Genomic DNA, 20,655 nt, shown 5'->3' with positions numbered 1-20,655 from the left:
ATCTCCTTCAGTTCTGCTCTGATCTTAGTTATTTCATGCCTTCTGCTAGCTTTTGAATGTGTTTGCTCTTGCTTCTCTAGTTCTTTTAATTGTGATGTTAGAGTGTCAATTTTAGATCTTTCCTGCTTTCTCTTGTGGGCATTTAGTGCTGTAAATTTCCCTCTACACACTGCTTTAAATGTGTCTCAGAGATTCTGGTATGTTGTATCTTTGTTCTCATTGGTTTCAAAGAACATCTTTATTTCTGCCTTCATTTTGTTATGTACCCAGTAGTCATTCAGGAGCAGGTTATTCAGTTTCCATGCAATTGAGCGGTTTTGATTGAGTTTCTTAGTCCTGAATTCTAGTTTGATTGCACTGTGGTTTGAGAGACAGTTTGTTATAATTTCTTTTCTTGTACATTTGCTGAGGAGTGCTTTACTTCCAATTATGTGGTCAATTTTGGAATAAGTGTGGTGTGGTGCTGAGAAGAATATATATTCTGTTGATTTGGAGTGGAGAGGTCTGTAGATGTCTATTAGGTCTGCTTGCTGCAGAGATGAGTTCAGTTCCTGGATATCTTTGTTAACTTTCTGTCTCATTGGTCTGTCTAATGTTGACAGTGGGGTGTTGAAGTCTCCCATGATTATTGTATGGGAGTCTAAGTCTCTTTGTAAGTCTCTAAGGACCTGCTTTATGAATCTGGGTGCTCCTGTATTGGGTGCATATATATTTAGGATAGTTAGCTCTTCTTGGTGAATTGATCCCTTTACCATTATGTAATGGCCTTCTTTGTCTCTTTTGATCTTTGATGGTTTAAAGTCTGTTTTATCAGAGACTAGTATTGCAACCCCTGCTTTTTTTTGTTCTCCATTTGCTTGGTAGATCTTCCTCCATCCCTTTATTTTGAGCCTATGTATGTCTCTGCCTGTGAGATGGGTCTCCTGAATACAGCAAACTGATGGGTCTTGACTCTTTATCCAGTTTGCCAGTCTGTGTCTTTTAATTGGAGCATTTAGTTCATTTACATTTATGGTTAATATTGTTATGTGTGAACTTGATCCTGCCATTATGATATTAACTGGTTATTTTGCTCTTTAGTTAATGCAGTTTCTTCCTAGCCTCAATGGTCTTTACATTTTGGCATGTTTTTGCAATGGCTGGTACCGGTTGTTCCTTTCCATGTTTAGTGCTTCCTTCAGGGTCTCTTGTAAGGCAGGCCTGGTGGTGACAAAATCTCTAAGCATTTGCTTATCTGTAAAGGATTTTATTTCTCCTTCACTTATGAAACTTAGTTTGGCTGGATATGAAATTCTGGGTTTAAAATTCTTTTCTTTAAGAATGTTGAATATTGGCCCCCACTCTCTTCTGGCTTGTAGAGTTTCTGCCGAGAGATCTGCTGTTAGTCTGATGGGCTTCCCTTTGTGGGTAACCCGACCTTTCTCTCTGGCTGCCCTTAAGATTTTTTCCTTCATTTCAACTTTGGTGAATCTGGCAATTATGTGTCTTAGAGTTGCTCTTCTCAAGGAGTATCTTTGTGGCGTTCTCTGTATTTCCTGAATTTGAATGTTGGCCTGCCCTACTAGGTTGGGGAAGTTCTCCTGGATGATATCCTGAAGAGTGTTTTCCAACTTGGTTCCATTTTCCCTCTCACTTTCAGGCACCCCAATCAGACGTAGATTTGGTCTTTTTACATAATCCCAGACTTCTTGCAGGCTTTGTTCATCTCTTTTTCTTCTTTTTTCTTTAGATTTCTCTTCTCGCTTCATTTCATTCATTTGATCCTCAATTGCTGATACTCTTTCTTCCAGGTGATCGAGTCGGTTACTGAAGCTTGTGCATTTGTCACGTATTTCTCGTGTCATGGTTTTCATCTCTGTCAGTTCGTTTATGGCCTTCTATGCATGAATTATTCTAGTTATCAATTCTTCCACTCTTTTTTCAAGATTTTTAGTTTCTTTGCGCTGGGTACGTAATTCCTCCTTTAGTTCTGAGAAGTTTGATGGACTGAAGCCTTCTTCTCTCATCTCGTCAAAGTCATTCTCCGTCCAGCTTTGATCCATTGCTGGCGATGAGCTGCATTCCTTTAGAGGGGGAGATGTGCTCTTATTTTTTGAATTTCCAGCTTTTCTGCCCTGCTTTTTCCCCATCTTTGTGGCTTTATCTGCCTCTGGTCTTTTATGATGGTGATGTACTCATGGGGTTTTGGTGTGGGTGTCCTTGTTTGTTAGTTTTCCTTGTACCAGTCAGGACCCTCAGCTGTAGGTCTGTTGGAGATTGCTTGAGGTCCACTCCAGACCCTGTTTGCCTGGGTATCAGCAGCAGAGGCTGCAGAAGATAGAATATTGCTGAACAGCGAGTGTACCTGTCTGATTCTTGCTTTGGAAGCTTCCTCTCAGGGGTGTACTCCACCGTGTGAGGTGGGGGGTGTCGGTCTGCCCCTAGTGGGGGATGTCTCCCAGTTAGGCTACTCAGGGGTCAGGGACCCACTTGAGCAGGCAGTCTGTCCGTTCTCAGATCTCAACCTCCATGTTGGGAGATCCACTGCTCTCTTCAAAGCTGTCAGACAGAGTCATTTGCATCTGCAGAGGTTTCTGCTGCTGCTGTTGTTGTTGTTGTTGTTGTTGTTGTTGTTGTTTAGCTGTGCCCTGTCCCCAGAGGTCAAGGATATATTTTAAAATAGGAGTACACTTTAAAAAAAAATAACAAAAAAAAACACGCCCATCTCTAATTGATATCTAGAATGCAAAGTTCAATTCTACATGACTAAGAGAAAAAAGGAGAAGATCCAGAGTCCCATTAGACAACTATAGAAGGGGCATGAGGGACCAGGGCCAGCTGAGAACTTGTATGTGAATCTCACCTTCTCTTCCTTTAAGAAAAGGAAGCTTATCATTGCTAAGTCAGTATGAAAAATGTAAGTTTTATTAAATCCTTCTAAGTAAACTTTGAGTTTCACCAACTGGTGAAAGCATACCGCTGAAACCAAACAAACTAAAATGCAAATGTCTGTAGGTGCTAACTGCACGAAGTGTGTCTGTATCCCAGAAGCATCAGCAGCATGTGTAAGCTTGTCACAATTGTATCATCTTGGACCCTGCCCAGGATTTACTGAATCAGAACTGCATTTTAACAAAAATCCCTTTGGTGATTCACAGGTACATTAAATTTTGAGAACCACTGGCATTTAAAAAAACTATGTCTCTATGGTAATTTTGGATAATTCTTCGAAGAACCTACAGAGATTTATAATCCCCAAACATGTAGACTGTATTTTGCTTCACTATAGCGTTTTGCTTTTGGTGTTTTTCTTCTATTATGAAATAGAATGAGAATTTCCTATACCAATAGACAATATGATTCAACTAAAGTTGGCAAAATTTTAGCATTTCTAAAAGCAAATGGCAAAATAAAACAAAACATTTTAATTCATGCAAACAGAATCAAATAAAAGCAAGAATATAAACATTAATGAAAGTAGAGGATAGTGCTTCCAGGTAGACATAGAAATTTGTGATCTCAAATACTGTGTATATTTTAATAAATGTTATTTCTTCCCTTTGATGGTCCTATTTTATTATTAAGGGCACAGAATTTTTAACAAATGCACAACTTAATTCATCTTAAGTGTTCAAAATTCCATAGGGATTTGTGGGCAATTGCTGAAAGAGGCTTAAGTTGATAAAATGTTAATGTCTTAAAGCATCTTTCCCTGGTGAAGCCATGTACTCAGACAGGAGGATGAAAAGGAAAATAAAAGGGAAATTTTTTCAAGAGATTCTTTTTCCTGGGAGAAGAGGGTGAGGGGAGAAGCGAATGGCCAGAAGTGTTGGAGGCCACCGGCCAACAATTTCCCATCCCTTTCATCACACCTCAAAAAGCGGCAAAGATTATGAAGTCGGTAGAGTAGATATTTCTATGGAGGATTTTTACAACTTGCTTCCACCGTCACATTGCCAGCTGAATTCCTCTTGCTAACGTGACACATTTTTTTTTAATTAGAGCAATTTGTTTCATAGGATGAGCGGTACCTTTCTCAAGATCCCATTCCTGCTGTTTCTGAGCCTCTTTGCCTTGAGGGCCCTTCTGTACCAGTGAGCCTCCAGTAAGTCTTGCTTCGCAAAGAAGCAGAGTGCTGCATTTCAATACTACAGACTACTTCAAAATCATGTTTTCATTTCCCAGAAAGAGTTTTTTAAAATGCACTACACTTCAGTGGCTGTATCCTGCCACAGCCCAGCACCAAGGAGCCAAGGAGGACCTAAACAAGCTCTAGAAGGAATTCACTTTCCTCCTTTTGTTGAAAGATAAAGGCAGGTCAAGCCGTGGGCCAGAGTGCTCTCTTGGAGAACACACAGAGTGATCCACATCAGGCAGGTTGTGTCTGGTTCTTTCAGAGGTCCCTGCCTTGCCCCAACAGCAACTGCAGAAATGGCTAACCCCACCCCACTTTCCACAGCCAATGGGAGCAGAGCCAGGGGACAGTTGCTGTGAGAGCCCCCTATGCACAACTTCTGAAAGAAACCCCCAAATTTCACCCTATCTCCCTCACCCCTTTCACCTCTGCCCCAAGGGGATGCCTTAAAATCTGACTTAGGAATAGGCTCTGTGGGAATTAAGCCTTACACCTTTAAATAACAAGAGAATGGTGAAATAGAACACTTTCATTCTGAAGAGTCTATTGTGCCTTCATGTCTGTTTTCTTCAATTGCCAGTACAGATGTCTCCATTTAACATTTAGTGGCAGGCAGCCCCAAAAGAGGAAAGCAAGGAGTAAGACAGGTCTACATTTTAAATGGAAGAAGCGGCTACTTCAGATGCCCCTGGCTGTTATACCTGCTTGGTAACAGTTTATTTTAGATTCGTGCTTCTTTGTTTACAGAGAGAGAAATTTACAAAGCATACAGTATTAAAAATTAAACAATTTTTACAAAAGGATATTCACAGATTTCTTTAAATAGAAAGTTTCTTTAGTAAATATAAACCTTTACAAAATTGTTTAGTATAAAGTAGCAGAGTATAATCTCCCAGCACTGGCAACATCTAAATAAAATCAAATCGAATACAAAATTATAAAGAAGTATGTTTTACTTCCAGGTATCTGATGAGCAAAAAGCTATTAAGCACCTACTATATGCCAGTGTTACTTAGATGCCAGAGAAACCAAGTCTAGTAAGATATGCTCCTGCCTTCAAAGCATTCACAAGGTCATGCGGATTCCCAGCATCACAGGCCACTAGACATGGTTCAAAGGCTGGTACTTCTGAGTGTTGCCAGGTCACCTGTACTGTGTCTACGGTTAGTTTTGAGGGAGAACCCCAGCAGCCCGACACACCTGCTCTCTCCCTGGGATCCTTTTCTTCAGGCCTCTCCATCAACGCTACAAGTAATGAGTTGGGACACTAGGATAAAGCCCACATGTCCTTTAGGAAAGGAAGTTAACCATTGCACTGCCAGTTCTCTTCACCTCTGGTGCCAGTTGTCTGCCATCTGTTTACTTCATTAGGAAGTTAAAAAGGAGAAAAGGGAAAATAAAAACACCCACATTTATTAATTAGCTTCTACTATAACAAACCTGAGGGTGGTGTTAGAACTAAGTACTTCACAGTAAGTTAGAACATTAGATTATTGGCGTAGTGCTTCTTTCTGCCATGTATTCACGATAGCGCACCCTGTAGTTGAGAAACTGCTTTGAAGGCCACGGGGCACTGAAAGAACTGTTCTTAAAATGAGGAATTGAACTATATTCAAAATGTGGTATTAGACACCCAAATTCACTAAATGTACCAATTCACTAAAAAAAAAAAACTAACAATTTTAAGCCTTAAAATTAATATGTAACATTTGTTGAACATTTACTGTATGTCAAACTAAGCACTTTACCTACCTTTTAATTCTCACAAGAACTTTCACATATCTCAGTCAGTCAGTATAAGAACCTCTGAGGTAGGTACTATTATGATCTCCATTTTACAAATGAGAAAACCGAGGCACAGAGAAATTAACTAACTTGCCCCAAGGTACACAGGTAGAGATTAGTGGAAGATGTTTGGGCCCAACCACTAAGGTATACTACCACATCATAAGAGAATATTTCTATGGAACCGCAGCGAGTCTGAGATTTGAAATCATCCACAGAAAAATACTGTGAATGCCGCTCTTTACAAAATATCTGAGCAAAGAAAAACAGAAAATCATTCCTGACATTTGTCGAACATTTACCATATTCTATGGTAAGCACTTCACATGCTCCATCTCACTTATCAAAACCCTACTAAAGGCCAGGCACGGTGGCTCAGGCCTGTAATTCCAGCACTTTGGGAGGCTGAGGCAGGTGAATCAACTGAGATCATGAGTTCAAGACCAGCCTGGCCAACATGGTGGAACCCCGTCTCTGCTAAAAATACAAAAATTAGCTGGGGGTGGTGGTGTGTGCCTGTAATCCCAGCTACTCAAGAGGCTGAGGCAGGAGAATAGCTTGAACCCAGAAGGTGGAGGTTACAGCGAGCCAAGATCGTGCCACTGCATTCCAGCCTGGGCGACAGAGTGAGACTATGTGGAAGGAAGGAAGGGAGGGAGGGGAGGGGAGGGGAGGGGAAGGGAGGGAGGGGAGGGGAGGGGAGGGGAGGGGAGGGGAGGGGAGGGAGTAAGGAAGGAAACCCTATTATGTACTATTATTATTCCAGTACCCATTTTACCAGTAAAGAAACTCAGGTATGGAGAAAGAAGATCTTGGTGGCTCAAGATCACAGGATAGATTTGAACTCAACTCTAACCGAGCCCAGAGCCAGAGGTTTTCCCACTGTGCTAAATAACACACCAGAATAAATATTTTAAACCAAAGCATTCGTGGGTGTAGATGGTGTTGAGTTTTGGGATATCTCAAACACTCCAAGGTTTCCTATGCAAACTATTTATGTTTTCTTATTTTAAAACTGCTGATACTTAGAAGCAATATAATCTCTTCCTTTCTCTTTCACTTAACATTCAAATAACCAGATTATTGCCTTTGGAGAGGCCTCCTATATCTAATAAATATTTAAATACATGTCTTTAAAACAAGAAAGTTGCCTAACCCAAAGTTCCATCTCTGACAAGGGTTCACTGCTGGTTTGCAGCGCTAACTCCTGTATGTCTGGTCAACACATGGATCTAGAAGAAACAGATTATATCAGAGGCAGAGGCTCTAGGAACAAAGCAGTCTAAGAAGAATGTCATATTTTTGTTAGGCAATGTTTTTCCTTCAGATAAATATAACCAAAAACAACACAATCTTTACTTTTTAAATAATATTTAAAGATGATAAAATTCTCACGGAAACGTCTAAGCATTGAGTGGATAGAACAGACTCTTATTTCCCCCTGAGTAGCTAGAACAGTCTCTCATGTGAGCACCTAAACACCTATTTAGATCATTTAAATGCCATACACGTCAAAACACTCCAACCTCACACTTCCTTTGAAGTCACGACAATCAGTTTTTTCTTAGTGTCATTTTTTAGCTTTGCTATGGCACTTCACTTTTGACAAGTGTTTTATAATTATTTCTACTCTTAGTTAACTCGTAGTTATTCATTTGCATGCAGTTAACTTTCCCAAGGAAATATAGATTTTTTGGCAAAAATGAACCTACCCATAACCAAGAGGTTCATACATCAGAATTGCAGATAATTGTGTATCCACAGGACAAATAAGGTCGATAGGCAGGTAGTAGGTAGGTAGACAGACAGACAGACATAAGAAACTAATTCCAAGAACCAGTAACATTCTTGTATTCTTGTCTTGCTGGAATTATCAGTCACATCCCTATGTTGCCAATAAGAACATGAACAAATGAGAGACTGGTATTCACATGTGAATTAATATTGATGGAGGAGTAAGTGACTGTGGCAGACACTGCTAGTTATCAGCCAGTGCCCGTTCTCTTTTTTCCTTTAAGTAATAGAATCCCCCACAGCCCATCTAGATAGTATATTGCCCAGCCTCCCTTCCAGCCAGAAGTAGTAACATGAAGTTCAGGCCAATGGAGTGTGAACAGAAGTGTTGTGTGTAGCTGCTGAGTCACAAAGCTCTTTGCCATGGACCTCCTCTGCCCTCTTCCCTTTGGCTGAGAAATGTCAATAATCAACACAGCTACCCTGGATGTCTAAAATGGAAGCCACATGTTCATCATGGCAGAGCTGACTCACCAGCCCAGATCCTCAAACGACCTCACAGGACAGAGCCACTGCATTTCTGGGTCTCTGTTACAGCAATTTAGCCTGTATCACAACTAATGGAGTAAACAAATAAGGAGGGAAAAACATATATAAACACACACACAAACCCATACACTACGAGACTGGTTTGACTAGCTCTTGATAACAAGGGTAGGTAATGATTAAGACGAATTTTAACGGAAAGTAGCTGGAAACATGACAGAAATGATTCTAGATTAAAGTAAGAACAAACTTCTAACTAAATACAAATAGTAAGTCCTATAAAATATATTTTGTACCATTACAAATGTAAAACAACTTCAAATAAATTAACAATTCTCTACTGAAATTGAGACGCTCATAGAGCATAAAACAAATGCACCAGTGTCCAAGATTTCCTATCATGTTGATGGTAGGCCTGAGCCTGTAAGCTCCCAGAAGGCAGGAATAATATCTTGTTCATTTTTGTATCCTCTCCCTTCTTCCTATCTCGACTCTAATATGTTGGTAAGCACCAACATCTTAGAATCATTTAAGGATTAAAAACAAATGCATGCTCTTCAGAATTCATTGCTGTTACCTTCATCACAATAATCCTCAACTTCTGCCATTTTCTGGTTTTGAGAAACACAAGCATATTTTTTTTTAATATTTAGAGCTATTGTAGAATCTGTAAAAACTTAGAGCTACAGAACATTAATATTTTTAGATGTAGAATTAACAAACATTGAGTTTATGCCTGGCTCTGTGTTTGCTTCCACATAATACTTAAAGTTAACATCATCACCTCCATTTTTTAAAATGAAGAAACGAAGATACAGATTAAAGTGATCTGCCCAAAATTATATAGCTAGTACACAGCAAAACTTAGACTGGAATTCAGGCTTCCTGCGTTACAGTTTAGTTCTGTTTCTTTTTGTTTTGAGACAGAGTCCCGCTGTGGCCCAGGCTGGAGTGCACTGGTGCGATCTCGGCTCACTGCAAGCTCCGCCTCCCGGGTTCACACCATTCTCCTGCCTCAGCCTCCTGAGTAGCTGAGACTACAGGCGCCCGCCACCATGCTCGGCTAATTTTTTGTATTTTTAGTAGAGATGGGGTTTCACCGTGTTAGCCAGGATGGTCTCGATCTCCTGACCTTGTGATTTACCTGCCTCGGTCTCCCTGGGATTACAGGTATGAGCCACCACGCCTGGCCAGTTCTGTTTCTGAGAGGTCTATTCCATTGCCTCATCCTTTTATGATACATTTCTATATATCAAATATTAGACCAAACAACAACAAAACACACACAAACAAAACACCTGCCAGCATAGTAATGGCTGCTATGTACTGATGAACAGGAAAATATAGAACAGGATCAGGAAGGACTACAGGTAAACATATCAGAGTAATTCCTCTGAATAAAAATAGGAAAACTTTCCAAGATGAAGATGAGCAACTGGATAGCACCATTAACATTTACATCTTATCCACTTTTGAAAACTATTACTTAATTCAACATAAATTCTTCACTATTGGTCTAACCAGAACCTGTTTGGATTCAAAGACACCAACAAATATGATAAGAATAGATATGGCAAGGTAAAGAAGTATCCAGCTATATATTTAGGACCACAAGTGGTTGAATTAATTGCACATCTTCCCATAAAACTTCACACTTTCTTAAGGAGAGATTCCATGTGCTCAGTTTAAGACCCCTTGATCTGAAAAGGTCCAGGGGGAAGAAAGTTAGCAAGTTTTGAATCTCCAGTTTGTTGTTTTGTTTGCTTATTATTTGTTATTGAAATTGGCTGTACTTAAAGCTAAAGAAAGTTAGGGAGAAATGAGACTGAGACAACCAATGCAATGAGTTATTTATGCAATTCTTGGCCCTGATAATGGAAACATAACAGTATCTAAGAATTTCAGAGGCTGGGCGCGGTGGCTCAAGCCTGTAATCCCAGCACTTTGGGAGGCCGAGACAGGTGGATCACGAGGTCAGGAGACCGAGACCATCCTGGCTAACACGGTGAAACCCCGTCTCTACTAAAAAATACAAAAAAAACTAGCCGGGCGAGGTGGCGGGCGCCTGTAGTCCCAGCTACTCGGGAGGCTGAGGCAGGAGAATGGCGTAAACCCGGGAGGCGGAGCTTGCAGTGAGCTGAGATCCGGCCACTGCACTCCAGCCTGGGCGACAGAGCGAGACTCCGTCTCAAAAAAAAAAAAAAAAAAAAGAATTTCAGGTGCTAAGTAATTAACAACTTGGTCTCACGTCTCTGAGATTAAACTTCTCACTGCCCAGATAGGAAAATTTGATGTGAGACCACAGGCAAGGCTTCCTAAAGGAAATTAGAGTTGGAGATGTTAAAATCCACGATTCCCAGTAGTGTCATGACGTGGCTTATAGCAGTGACTTTCACCCTTTCCTAACAAAAAACATGACTCTAATCAAGAAGGAATCCCATACCCTTTACCCACTCATGTGCTAAGGGCAATTTTGCCTTTCACAGAAGAGAGCTTTAAGAGTTTTAAATAAACACAATAAAGTATTCCCAGTAGTGAGTTAAATGCGATATTACAGGCCTTCCTCCAACTGTATACTTAAATAAGGGTGGGGCTAGGAAAGAAATGTAGGGAAATAACTGGATCACATGGAAAGACCTATGTGGGAGGCGCTTTGTTTGATGGACCCAGCAAGCACAAAGTCCCCTCCCATTCAGGGTATCTAGAGCACACCCTTGATTCTTAGTGCTTCTGATGAAGTTTCTGCTTCAATGGGACAACGGCTTTCTATCAAAGAGTGTCATAACATCTTATAAAAGACTGTCATAACACAGAACCCTTCTAATTGGTGTGGAGAGCTCTGCAAGAGCACAGTAGTTGTAAGCCATAGCATCACCTCTCTTTAGGGAGAGGGAACAAAATTTAATACACAGGGCGACAGAGAGATAATTAATTGCCTTCTTGGCAACCTACCACTCTACTGCCAATGGGATCACTGTGACAAGTTATGAAATTCAAGTCAAAATATTTAACTCAGCCACTTACTCAAGTGGTAGACCCAATTTTAGGCACCCCACAGTTAGGGTGCTCATAAAGAAAAGTCTTCTCTTCATTATTCTGCAGTAGCACATGTAACTGTTGGCATCTATGGGTGTTCTGTTGCCTCTATGAAGGATATATCTGTCTGTAAAGTACACTCATATATTTCTTTCAGTGTAAGGAAGGAATGAGGAATACAGAGAATTATAATAAGCTGAATAGTTCCAGGAAAAATGCAAGAACTAGATCAAAAATGAGAAAAGATTAGTACTGAAAGTCTTCAAAAATAACCTGATACAAAGTGGTCCATTCAAAAGGGTATAAGAGGATGAATTAGCCAGTTTTCCCAAAAGAAATGCTGATTACACCAACTGGATCCACAGCTCCTGGAAGATGATAGGTCACCCTAATAAAGTCTAAGGATGTGAATTATACAACCAAGGCAGGAAATTCTGTGACCTAAGATTCAAGGGTCAGAGCAGAGGACAGGAGGCCCTGGGGAATGGGTTGGAAGTAGGAAAGGGGAGGAAGGAAGAAAGAAAGTTGTGTCTCTGTATTGATTAAGCCAGGGTCTTCACCTCCTCACTGGGTCAAGGCTGACAGAGCCAGGTTACAGGATTTCTTTTTTTTGAGAGGTAACATCTCCCTAATGAGAATATACAGAAAGTATTTCCTGCTATGTTTTAAGATTCGCAAACAATAAAATACACTTATTTTGAGTACACAGTTTGATACGTTTAGATAAATGTATACATCCATGTAATCATCACCACAGTCAAGATATATAACATTCCCATCATTCCAAAAGTTTCCTCAAGCCCTCTACAGTACCACCCCCAACCCCTAGGCAACCACTCATCTACCTTCTATTACCGTCAATCATTGCCTCTTATTGATTTCCATATAAGTGAAGTTCTGCTTTATATACTCTTTTTGTGCCTATCTTTTGTTAAGAAAAATTTTTATATTAATTTGTACTGTTTATAGCAGTAGTTCACTCCTCTGTATCGCTTCATAGAGTTTCACTGCATGAATACACTATATTTATCCATTTACCTGCTGATGGACACTTCAATTGTTTTCAGATTTTGCTTCCAGATTTTTGGCCATTATGAATAGTTACTATGAACATTTGTACACACATCTTTGTGTGGACATGTTTTTATTTCACCCGCCTAGCAGTGGATCGCTGAATTGTATGGCCAAAAAAAAGTGAATATTTTAACTTCATAAGAAACTGCCAAGCCATTTCCAAAGTGGCTGAATCATTCTACATTCCCACCAGTGATGTGTGAGAGTTCCCTCACTTCACATCCTCGTCAGCACTCAATATTGTCTGGCTTTAATTTTAGCCATTATAGTGTATGTATGGTAGTACCTCATCAATGGTTTAATTTGCATTTTCCTGATTAATAATGTTGAGCATCTTTTTATATGCTTATTGACCATGCATATATCTTCTTTTGCTGAAGTGTCTGTTAAAATCTCTTATTTTTTAAATTGAGTTGGTTCTTGCTATGTTGACTTCAATGTTTTTCTAAGAATGACAGCACTTCTCATCAATTTGATTTAGAGCTAGTAATTTGAGGCTCTCTAATGGCACTGCCAGGCTAAAAAATTGCTAGCCAAAGTTCAAGTGAAAGGGTCAAAAATGGATGGAATGCATAAATCAGATCATATCACTCTCCTGCTGAAAAATCTGCCAATGGCTTTCCACGGCAATTAAAATAAAATCCAAACTCTTTATCTTGGTCCCTAAAGCCCCATGTGATTTGACCTCTGCATCCCTCTCCTACTTCATCTCTTGCCATCTCCCCTCACTCACCATGCTCCTGACACCTGCCTTTCTTTTTGTCCCTTAAACACATGTATTTGCTCCTGACGTTATCCCCTCTGCCTGGAATTCTACTCATGGAGAGCTTGATGTGCTGCCTCCTTCTAATGATTCAGTCTCAACTTTAACAACAGGGCTTCGCCACCTAATCCTGATAAACAGCACCCCTCAGTTCCTCTGTATGTTAGCATTTGTCACTACCTGCTATTATTTTATATTTTTATATGTGTTTATTGTCTGTTTCTTCCCAATATAATTCAGGCTTTACGAATACAGAAACTTTGCCTGGGTCATTGATTCATCTCTGGAACCTGTAAGTGATGCCAAGAATATAATATCAGCTCACTCTGGCTATTTTTTTAGGATAGTTGGTTCTCTTCCTTCTCAGCTGTTTCTCCCAACAAAAGTTCCCAGCCTCTAGCATCAGAGTAGCCTTTGCTGGAGTCATAGAAGCCATCACTAGAGTATGCAACAAATGGATTCAATTTGAAGGCATCATCACCTCCCTCAGTCAATCACAGGTAAGAGCAATTTGACTTGTAAGATGAGATGAGTAAGAGAAAGGGGGGTAGCTTTCCACCACAGGAGGGAAAAAGGACATTTCAGGTATTATTTTATAGACAATAAGTCTCTTTTTTTGGGTGGCCTCGAGTTTCTGGGGCATTATCTCTTCTCATTGTGGCAAAAGCTTTCAGTGTTCACAATGTTTTGATTGTTTCCTCTGAACCTCTTCAGTGGCAGAAAGCTTCAGCTTGCTTTCCAGGCCAGGTTCCCATCTGTCACTTCTAACCCTCATTTTTATTTCTTCTAATTCATGATCTGATCACATTGATCCTTTGTAAAATACTTTAAACTCCATTTATTTTAATTCAAATTGGAAATGTAGAGCAAATATGGTGTTTTGGTTTTGGTTTTGGTTTCAATTTTTTCTCCCGTCCCTCTGGGTTTCCCATCTTTTTCTTCTGGTCATTTAAAAATACGATAGATTAAATAGGTTGATTGATAGAGACAGAGAGAAAGACGTCCATATATTATTTGTGGTGTTGTTTGAGAGCATCTTTCAAGGCCCTCATGGCTGGTGACCACACAGAACCACTTTCCTATTTCCTAAGTGTTATTTTTCCAATGCCAAATCTGGAAAGCACACATTCTCTGCCCATGTCCCAACTAATGAACCAAGTTTCCTCTGCTTCCAATTATTATAATCTCTATAAAGCCACAGGCCTTCTCTTCATGTGTTTAGTAACTAATCAAAAATAAAAATTAAATTAAAACCATTCCCAAGTTTTGAGTCAACTTTATATATATAACACTTCCTAAATTACATGAAAGCCTTTTCCTTTAAGATCCCCCTCTGTAGAATTCATTTGTGAATTTAATCATTCATTTTGTTTTATTTATATTTTTTAGATGGAGTCTCGCTCTGTTGCCCAGGCTGGAGTGCAATGGCACTATCTCAGTTCACTGCAACCTCCGCCTCCTGGGTTCAAGCAATTCTACCTCAACCTCCAAGTAGCTGTGATTACAGGCATGCACCACCACACTGGCTAATTTTTGTATTTTTAGTAGAGACGGGGTTTCACCATGTTGGCCAGGCTGGTCTCAAACTCCTGACCTCAAGTGTTCCACCTGCCTCGGCCTCCCAAAGTGCTGGGATCACAGGCGTGAGCCACTGCACTTGGCCTATTCATCAATTTTATAAGTAGTTAGTGAAAACTTAGCATATGCCAGATGCTGGGTATAGGTAGGAGGGGGAGGCTAACACATTCAAGAAACAGTATACAGTTGCCACTTCTAAATGCTTTTGTTCTTAATGATGTACTAAATAATTACACATTATATGTTATATTAGGGTTTTCCACAAAAACAGAAGCAATAGGATGTGTATATAGAGAGAGATTTAAGGAACTGGCTTGCATGATGGAGGAGGCTGGCAAGTCCAAATTCTGCAGGGTCGGCCAGCAGGCGGGAGACTGCACATGTTGGTTAGCCATTTAGAGATCCTCTTTTATGAAGTGCCTGCTCAAGTCTTTTGCCCATTTTTCTATTGGGTTACTTTTTCATCAGTTTGGATGAGCTCTTTATAAATTTTGGATTTGAGTTTTTTGTAGGGTATGTATTAATATTTTGCAAATATCTTCTCCCACTCTCTGGCTTGCTTTTTCAGCCTCTTTGTGTTGCCTTTTGCTGAACAAAAGTTCTTAATTTTAACTTAGTCATATTTATCTATCTTTTCCTTTAGCTTTAGTGCATTTTAAGTCCTGTTTTTTAAATCCTTGCACTCTCAAGGTCATGAAGATATTCTTCTTTGTTTTCTTCTAGAAGTTTTATTTTTTACTTCTTGCAGACGTTTACTTTTCACATTTATAACTATAATCAACCTGAAATTGACATTTCCATATGATATGAGGTACTTATTATAAAGTAAAACATAGATGCAGAAAATATCACGAGGCAAATGTATAGCTTAATGAATTATTATGAGTCAAACACCACCCACGTCAAGAAATGGAACTTAACACATGCACTCATATGCTCATTGCAGCACTATTCACAATATCAAAGACATGGACTCAACCTAGCTGCCCATCAACCGTGAATTGGATGAAGAACACATGGTACATATACATCATGGAATACTATGCAACCACAAAATGAATGAAATCATGTCCTTTGTAGCAATGTGGATGCAGCTGGAGGCCATTATCCCAAGCAAATTAACAGAGGAACAGAAGACCAAATACCACACGTTCTCACTTACAAAAAGAAGCAACAATACATACTGGGAACTACTGGGTGGGGCGGGAAGAAAGGGGACAAGTGTTGAAAAACTAACTGTTGGGCAGTGTGCTCACTACCTGGGTGACAGGATCAACTGTACTCCAAACCTCAGCATAATGCAATATTCCCAGGTAACAAACCTGCACATGTATCCCCTGAATCTAAAATAAAGATTGAAATTGTTGGAAGGAAGGAAGGAAGGAAGGAAGGAAGGAAGGAAGGAAGGAAGGAAGGAAGGAAGGAAGGAAGGAAGGAAGGAAGAAAGGAAGGAAGGAAGGAAGGAATTTTTAGAAGAGACTGTTATGTTGCAATTAAAATTATGTTTATGAAGAGCGGGGAAAAAAAAAAAGAAATAGAATTTGCCTGCCAGTACTGGAGCTCCTCCAGGTGCCCCTTCCCAATTTCAATCCTCTCCCAGAACCTGACTACTGAATGCTGTCAGAATTCTCCCATATTGTGCCAAAATGGCCAGGAGTTTATACCTCACCTCATTCCATCATTGCATGTGGGCTGCCCTGGGAAGGTATGATCCCAGGAAGGCAGCTCTCTGCAGCTGAGACAGCTCCTGAAGTAGCTAACAGATCCTTGCAGCTAGGCAGCAAGCCTTCCCTGGGTGGCACATCTCCATCCCTCACATACCATATCACCTAGTTTTGGTATAAATACTGTCTACTGCAACTTTATTTGAAATCACACTGAACCTACATAGATAAATTTGGAAGAATTTACATCTTTACAATATTTAGTTTTCCAGGCCAGGTATGGTGGCTCATGCCTATAATCCTAGCACTTTGGGAGGCCAAGGTGGGTGGATCACTTGAGATCTGGAGTTCGAGACCAGCCTAACATGGTGAAACCCCATCTCTACTAAAAACAAAATATTGCTGGGCGTGGTAGCGGGCGCCTCTGTAATCGTAGCTACTTGGGAGTCTGAGGCTCGAGAAACACTTGAACTTTGGGGGCAGAGGTTGCAGTGAGCCGAGATTGAGCCACTGCATTCCAGCCTAGGTGACAAAGCAAGACTCTCCGACTCATCAAAAAAAAAAAAAATTACTTTTCCAATACATAAAAATGGCATGTCTCTTCACTTAGTTTTATAGTCTTTATAATGTTTTATAGAGAAGACTTACACATCTTTTGCTAGATTTTTCTTCTAGTTATCTAATGTTTTTGATGATATTGTGTTATTTTAAAAACTTTATTTTCCAATTGTTTACTGCGTTTTATATTGACATCATATATAAGGTCCTTTCTAGATTCACTCATTACTTCTAACAGTTTTTCTGCAGATTTGTTTGGATTTTCTACACACATAATCATGCCATTTGCAAATAATGAAAGATGTATGTTTGTTTATTTATTTTTATTTTTAATTTTTATAACTTTTATTTTATTTGCCTTTTTCTCTGTCAAGGATTCCCAGAAAGTGTTGAATAGTAGTGATGAAAGCAGTCTGTCTCATTCCTGATATCAAAGAGAAATCTTTCAATATTTCACCAATATGTATGAAGTTGCTATAGGGTTTTCTTTGTTTTTTGGGTTTTTTTTTTTTTTTTGAGATGGAGTCTAGCTCTGTTGTCTAGGCTGGAGTGCAGTGGCATGATCTCAGCTCACTGCAACCCCCACCTCCCAAGTTCAAGTGATTCTCCTCCTGCCTCAGCCTCCCGAGTAGCTGGGACCACAGGTGTGCGCCACCACACCTCACTAATTTTTTGTCTTTTGAAGACATATATTTTCAGATTAAAGAAGTTACTTCTATTCCTAAGTTTTCTTAACAATCATTGAATTTTGTCAAATGTTTGTTCTGTAACTTCTAAAATAACCATATTTTTTCTTTATTCTTTCATGTTATAAGTTACCTTAATATTTTTAATATTAAAGCAACTTTGGTGTAAAAGTAACTTGATTGAGATATAGATATTGTTTTATAAATCAATAGATTTGATTTGCAAATGTTTTATTTAGAATTTTTGCATCTTAGTTCACAGAAAGATTGGGTGTACTTTCTTACAATGTCTTTGTTACGTTTGGGTATGAAGGTTATGTTGGCCTTATAAAACACGTTAAGAATAATTACTTTTTTTCTACTCTCTGGGATAATTTAAGAATGATGCTTTTTTAAATGAAGGTTTGAGCATCTAGGCTTAGAGATTTCCATTTGGGAAGATATTCAACTTATTTTAATGGCTATAAGACTACTCAGATTTTCCATATCTTGTTGTATTATTTTTGCTAAGCTGTTATTTTCCAGCACTTTGTCCATTTTATCTACATCTTCAAAATTATTCACATAAAGTTCTTTGTAAATCATCTTATTTTCTTATTAATTTTGTAGAATCTGCAGTGATGTCCCCTTTTTCATTTCTGATATTAGTTATTTTGTGCCTTCACTCTTTCTTTCCCTGATCAGTCTTGCTAGAAGCTTATCGATTTGTTAATCTTTTCAAATAATCAAATTTGGCATTTTTATTCTATTGTATGTTTGTTTTTTACTTCTTTAATTTCTGTTTTCATCTTCATTTTTTTCCTTTTTTTTACATTCTGTGGGCCCAATTTTCTGTAGCATTTCTAATTTCTTTAAAATGAATACTTTGATCATGACTTTTTCAGTGAAATAATGTAAGCATTTTAAGGCTAAAAATTTTCCTTTCTGCATGGTTTTAGTTATATTCTACAATAAGTTGTGCTATATCATATTTTCATTATCATTCAGTTGAAAATATTTTCTAGTTTTCATTGTACTGTCTTCTTTGACTCTTGTGTAATTAAGTAGTGTATTTCCAAAGATTTGGGCATTTTGTTGTTATCGCTCTGTTGTTATCTAGCTTAACTGCACTGAGGCCTAAGAACATATCTGTAAATTTTTTTCTTGTCAAATGTGTCAAGAAATGCTATATGGCTCTGCATATGTGCAATATTGATGATATTCCATGCTCCGCAGTTGCTGGTTACAGTATTCTATCTGTGGATAACATTGATTTTGTTAGTTTCATTAATCATATTAATAAATCTTCTATATACTTAGAGTTTTGTGAGGTTCGTCTTTTAGTTCTATCAATTACTGATGGATATGTTTTGGAGTTTCTCACTATGATTCTGGAGTTTCTCACTATGATTCTATTTCTCATTTAGTTCTAAAAATTTTGCTTCCTATATTTGGGACCTAGGTTATTAGATGCACACAATTTTATAATCACTTTATTTGAGGGTTCTTTGACCCTTTATCATTTTAAAATGTCTTTTTTTCATTGATAGTAATGTTTGTTTTTGGTTGATATCAGAATAACTCCTTTTGCTTAGGTTTTCTATGGTATTTGTTTTATTTATTTATTTATTTTTATTTACTTTGAGACGGCGTCTCGCTCTGTTGCCCAGGCTGGAGTACAATGGTACGACCTCGGCTCACTGCAACCTCCGCCTCCCAGTTCAAGCAATTCTGCCTCAGCCTCCCAAGTAGCTGGGACTCCAGGCATGTGACACTATGCTTGGCTAATTTTTGTATTTTTAGTAGAGACAGGGTTTCACCATGTTGGCCAGGATGGTCTTGATCTCTTGATCTTGTGATCTGCCCGCTTCAGCCTCCCAAAGTGCTGGGATTACAGGCATGAGCCACCATGCCCAGCCTTCTTTTAACTTTCAATCCTCGTTTGTATTTACATTCAAGATGTATCTCTTCTAAGTATAATATAATTTGGCAGAGTTCATTTTTAATATGGTTTGGCAACTTTTCTTTTTAAATTGGAGAATTTAGTCTATTAATATTGAATGTACTTGCAGATAAATTTGGGTTTATATTTACCAACTTGTTTGTTTTCCTGTTTTACTTACCATTTCTTCAACTTGTTTTATGTTACTTTTTCTCTTCTTCTTGTCTTTAATGAATTACGTATATTGTTGTTCCATCTTCCCCTCTATTAACTTGTTAATTATATAGTATTTTACTATTCTTTTAGTTGTTACCCTCCTTGACAGCATGCATTCTTGACTTTTTTTTTTTTAGAGTACAAACTAATTATTTTATTATTCCCCAGACAATGTTAGGGTCCTTAGCATACTTTAACTCCATTTCCCCCCGACCACCACCTTCTTTATTATTTTCATTGTACACACATTTTAAACCTCATGAGCCCTTTGTTTGTTTATATAGCAAACATTCATTTATATTTGTTCTATTTGCCTCTTCAACTACTCTTCATTTATTCCTGTGCTTCTGTGTTTCTATCTGGAATCATTTTGCTTTTACCTAAAGACCTCCCTCTGGTACTTTATTTTTAGTAAAGCCTGTTTGTGAACAATTCTCTCAGGTTTTTGTCTGGAAATATTTTCATTCCACCTTCTCTTTGAAGGATACTTTTGCTGAGTAAAGAATTCTAGGTTGGCAGTTACTTTCTTCCAGTTGTCCTGGAGATTCTGAAGGCTACCTAATAACTTTAGCTAATTTTAGGCAGAAGGTAATTTATTAAAATGTGTTTTGTTGTCTGCAACTAGGAACTTTGATGACTACAGAGTTGAAAATCACTAGTCAGGTGTCCCATAATAATTGATGAGTTAATAATAATAATGATGAGTTGTAATTACACTTCTATCACATACAAATGTCTTATACATACTAAACTCTGCTTCTGAGTTTCGTATTACATTTTACTTATTATTCTTGCTATGGAAACAAGCTGTTATTTATTTTTAATTCATAATACATTAAATATCTAATAATACATTCTCACTTTGCTGCTTTTCTTTTTCAAAATTTTACTCATATATTCCCATCATTTTTTTCTTTCAGGTAATCTTAAGAATCATTCTACAAAGTTAGAAACAAAATCCTAAATGTTATTAGGATTTT

General features: G+C 38.5%; 1 long non-coding RNA gene across 1 annotated transcript in view; it reads right to left on the bottom strand.

Moving 5' to 3' along the window:
- LOC135971959 (uncharacterized) overlaps positions 1 to 20,655 on the bottom strand; it is a 173,194-nt gene that overhangs the window by 67,519 nt on the left and 85,020 nt on the right. The window lies entirely within an intron of this gene.

This window comes from Macaca fascicularis, chromosome 7 (genome assembly GCF_037993035.2).
Source record: "Macaca fascicularis isolate 582-1 chromosome 7, T2T-MFA8v1.1".
Classification (NCBI taxonomy): domain Eukaryota; kingdom Metazoa; phylum Chordata; class Mammalia; order Primates; family Cercopithecidae; genus Macaca; species Macaca fascicularis.
Note: the sequence above shows the minus strand (reverse complement) of the source record. Positions and strands in the feature narration are given on the sequence as shown.